The sequence below is a fragment of the Lathyrus oleraceus genome, chromosome 5 (genome assembly GCF_024323335.1).
Source record: "Lathyrus oleraceus cultivar Zhongwan6 chromosome 5, CAAS_Psat_ZW6_1.0, whole genome shotgun sequence".
In the NCBI taxonomy this organism is placed as follows: Eukaryota; Viridiplantae; Streptophyta; class Magnoliopsida; order Fabales; family Fabaceae; genus Lathyrus; species Lathyrus oleraceus.
In genome coordinates this window covers 601,696,140-601,701,239 of record NC_066583.1, presented here as the reverse complement: position 1 = coordinate 601,701,239, position 5,100 = coordinate 601,696,140, and the positions used below count along the sequence as shown (strand labels likewise).

General features: G+C 32.3%; 1 pseudogene; it reads left to right on the top strand.

The window, feature by feature from the left end:
• Nucleotides 1-1,055: 1,055 nt before the first annotated feature.
• On the top strand, nucleotides 1,056-4,832 carry LOC127082328 (protein TIC 214-like; annotated as a pseudogene).
• Nucleotides 4,833-5,100: the final 268 nt, after the last annotated feature.

Below are 5,100 nucleotides of genomic sequence, written 5' to 3'. Positions count from 1 at the left end.
GCAACAATCACAAACAAGGGATCACACACAAGGCAAACACAAACAAAGGTCAAGGGATGGATAAAGTCATCATCAAGATCAATCATCCATTTTGGGGGATTATGATTTTCACCTTATCAACATCCAAGTTCCATTGATATTCACAAGACTTGATCAGATCAACCAGGAATCAAAGGGTTTGTTGTGAGTCACGAGCATGGAGTCAGGTTAAGAACAACCCCAAAGGAGTGTACTAAGGATAAAAACCTGTAGATCATGTTTTAAGAAGTTCCCATAGTCTTAATCCCATATATCAGATATTATAGGTTAGGATGACTGACTCATCAACCCATAATATTCTCAAGAGAAACTCGTCTGAGTGTAGTATCGTGTAACAACTGTTATCAGGTCTACACCTGAATAGCCTCCGCCCTACGTCCTAAATAGGCCAAGTTGGGTTAAACGTTCTACGGTCCTCAGATTCCCGAACCCCAAATCAAAGAAAGTAATGCCTAACCACAAATAACTTGTGTGACATTAGTAACTCCAAAAGGGTCTCCACTGAGTAGATGGGTCTTAAGCTAACTTGTTAAGGACTACTCCACACAAGTTGAACATGACTATACCATCCTTCTACTTTAATTTCACTCAAGTTTGGGTTATAACTTATCTCACCACTCAGAGATAACCAAGCACAATAGACATATTATATCATACAAATAAATATGCAAACATAAAATATACAAATATATACACATAAAAAGTAGGCTAAACCCGCTGAGGACTACTCCCCAGCAGAGTCGCCACTTAATTTCTGTAGCGGTAAATTCATGACCATCACATGGGATATTCCTCGATGGGAATACCAATTGATCGACGACATCGAGGTAGGGTTGGGTCCTACCATACACACAAAGGATCCTCAGATTTGTTGTCGATTTTCGGGCGAGTAAATTGTTTTCATTTTTGAGACATTGTTCTCTAAGACGGATGAGGCTTACAATCAAGATTTTTCGAGGAAGCATCCATTAATAGACCCAAGTACAGACTTTCGTATCCCGTCTTTTCTACGGGAAATGGATTTCGACCGAGAGATTATCAGAGGATCCGTGCACGGTCAAAGGCGTAAAATAGCAATTTTGAAACTCTTTCAAGCAAATGTCCATTCCCCAATTTTTGTAGACAACTACCCGTTTGGTGGTCTTTTCGATGATATCGTCCAATATGTGAAAAAATATTTCAAGAAACCTGGTACTGATAATTCGGAATTTTTGCAGTTTTAGAAAGAAAAAACAGGTCTCCAATCCTGGGAGAAGAATTAAAACAAATAGAAAACGAATTGAGTGAAATCCAAAAAAATTTACCAATTAATCTAATAATTAAGGAATCACCTGATATAATTCAATGTATTAATCCAATGATTGAGGAATCTTCTGATATCATTCAATCTATTAATTGGACAAATTAAAAAAAAAAGGATAAAAGATCTTAATGTTAAAACAAAGACGATCTTAAAACAAATAGAAAAAAGGACAGAAGAAAAAAACGAGGGGGTTATAATTGATGCTAAAAGATTAGAATTAAAAAAAAAATCGTTTCCAAATTCTACAAAGAAGAAACGTTCGATTAATCCGTAAATCCTATTGTTTTTTTCAAATTTTCATGGAAAGGCTATACATACATATCCTTACTACTAACTATGTAGAAGGTTTCGTTACTTCGAGCATTGTACAATGTTATCTTAATTATATTAAATTTATTCGTTATTTATTTGAAATAACAAATAAAATTGTAAAGAAATCCATTTACAATTATAATAAAAAAATGAACAAAAAGTTTATAAAATAAATCAAAGTATAATTCCCTTTATGTCGACTATAGAGAAACCTTGGAATATGAATTCAGAGAATTCTTGTGACGTATCTTCTTTGTCACAAGCCTATGTATTGTTTAAATTATCTCAAAGCCAAGTTAGTAATTGATATAAGTTAAGATCTATTTTTGAATCTCATGGAAGATCTTTTTTTATGAACCTTTATTACAAATGAAACTGATACAATAAACTCCATTTTGGTAAATAAGATTCATGGTCTCCTTATTTCTAATAATATTAATTCTCCAGAATTTGACCATAAAATAGATCAATTTGATAGAAAACTATTATTAACTAAAATTGGGTTTTTTGTTAAGTTAATCAGTAAATTTTCGGAAAAATCAGTATCAAGTTTGGATTTTGACGCACTTCACTTATTTCCAGACATGAACAAGGAAAAATGTATTCCGAAGAAAACAAAACAAAAATAAACTTTTTTTTCGATGCAATTCGGACTACTCATACCAACGATACAATTTTCACTACAAGTTTATCGAGTGAAATAAATGAAATAAGTAAAGAAGTTCCTCAATGGGAATACCAATTGATCGACGACATCGAGGTAGGGTTGGATCCTACCATACACACAAAGGATCCTCAGATTTGTTGTCGAATGTCGGGCGAGCAAATTGTTTTCAGTTGTGAGACACTATTCTCTAAGAAGGTTGAGGCTTACAATCGGGATTTTTCGAGGAAGCATCCATCAATAGACCCAAGTACGGACTTTCGTATCCCGCATTTTCTATGAGAAATGGGTTTCGACCGAGAGATTATTAGAGGATCCGTGCACGGTCAAAGGCGTACAATAGCAATTTTGAAACTCTTTCAAGCAAATGTCCATTCCCCAATTTTTGTAGACAACTACCCGTTTGGTGGTCTTTTCGATGATATCGTCCAATATGTGAAAGAATATTTCAAGAAACCTGATACTGATAATTCAGAATTTTTGCAGTTTCAGAAAGTGCAAGAAGAGAGACGGAAAGAGGACCAGAAAGACGAGATTGAAAACAGACTTGAAAAAATCTAAGAGGCCTAGGAGAGCATTCTATATGGTCTAGTAATAAGAAATTTGTAATATTATTCCAACCAATATTTAGAAAATATATTCTCTTACCTTCATTGATAATCACTAAAAATATAATTCGTATCTTATTATTTCAAAATCCGGAATGGTCAGAAGATTTTAGGGATTAGAGAAAAGAAATCCATGTTAAATGCACCTATCAAGGTGTTCCAACAGGTAGCAACGCATTGCCAATTGACTGGTTCTGGGGCAGTCATCAGATAAGGATCTTACACCCTTTTGTTCTGGAACCTTGGCACAATAAACCTAAGGTATGATCTACTGGAAAAAAAAGATACACTCCAAAAAGCGTACTTGAAGCAACCGCCTTTGAAAAACTTCTTGTTTTTAACAGGTTATGGAACACTAGTCGAAGCGTACACTGATGAGCATGTCCCAAACCCATTTGCATTTTTGGGTCCTATTTTAAATCAAATAATAAAACAATTGAAAACAGATTCGAAAAAGTCTTTTCGAAAATTTGATAATCAAAAAGAAAGAAAAAATAGGTCTCCAATCCTGAGAGAAGAATTAAAGCAAATAGAAAACGAATTGAGTGAAATCCAAAAAAAATCACCAATTAATCCAATGATTGAGGAATCGTCCGATATAATTCAATCTATTAATCAAATGATTTAGGAATCGCCCGATATAATTCAATCTATTAATCCAATGATTTAGGAATCGCCCGATATAATTCAATCTATTAATTTGACAAATTCAGAAAAAGGATAAAAGATCTTAATGTTAAAACAAAGACGATCTTAAAACAAATAGACAAAATGACAGAAGAAAAAAACGAGGGGGTTATAACTGATGCTAAAAGATTAGAATTAAAAAAAATCGTTTCCAAATTCTACAAAGAAGAAACGTTCGATTAATCCGTAAATCCTATTGTTTTTTTCAAATTTTCATGGAAAGGCTATACATACATATCCTTACTACTAATATGTAGAAGGTTTCCTTACTTCGAGCATTGTACAATGTTATCTTAATTATATTAAATTTATTTGTTATTTATTTGAATTAACAAATAAAATTGTAAAGAAATCCATTTACAATTACAATAAAAAAATGAACAAAAAGTTTATAAAATAAATCAAAGTATAATTCCCTATATGTCGACTATAGAGAAACCTTGGAATATGAATTCAGAGAATTCTTGTGATGTATCTTCTTTGTCACAAGCCTATGTATTGTTTAAATTATCTTAAAGCCAAAGTAGTATTGGATATAAGTTAAGATCTATTTTTGAATCTCATGGAAGATCTTTTTTATGAACAATGAAATAAAAGAGTATTTATTGAGAATACAAGGAGGAAGATTAAATTCAAAATTAAGAGATAAGAACCGATCCGATTCTATAATGAATCAATGGACAAATTGGTTACAGGTTCATTATCAACATGCTTTACCTCAGAGGGCATGGTCGAGATTAGTACCACAAAACTGGAAGAATAGAATCCATGAAGAGCGGGTGGCTCAAAATAAGGATTTAGATGAATATGGTTCATCTCAAAAAACCCTCTTAACTTTTCCAAAAAAGAACAAGTGGACTTCGTAGAATTAGAAAACGAAGCAGAAGTGGACATAGTAAAAATGAAAATAAAAATAAAAAAACAATATGGATATGATCTTTTCTCCTATCAATATATAAATTATGTGGATAAGAAAAAATCCTATATTTATGGATATAAATCACAGTCTTATAACACACCTAAAAATCTCAAAGAATTATTTGATATAATGGGTGATAGCTTTATCCAAAATTATATAGGAAAAGATGGTATAGATATGGAAAAAAATATGGATAGAAAGTATTTTCATTGGATGGGAAAAAGAAAAAAGAATTCCATAACGAATCAGAAAGTACTCTTTACTCAAGTTATCAATAAAGACCAAGCAACATTTCATTGATACATTCTTCTTTTTTTCTGAATTTGTTATCCAATTCAAAATTACGATAGAAATAAAATGTAAAATTCTTGAGTATTCTACCTCCCTTCGAACGAGGAATCCTCTAAAATTAAATTCTTAATAACAAAGGAATATCCTCGAATTCATAAGAGATTTCTTTGTCTATGTATCATACCGTTTGATCTTTTAGGTCAAGACGTCACCTCGACGGGTATGCCATGATGTCTTAAAGCCTATATGTGATAGATAAACTTCTGCAATCATGATA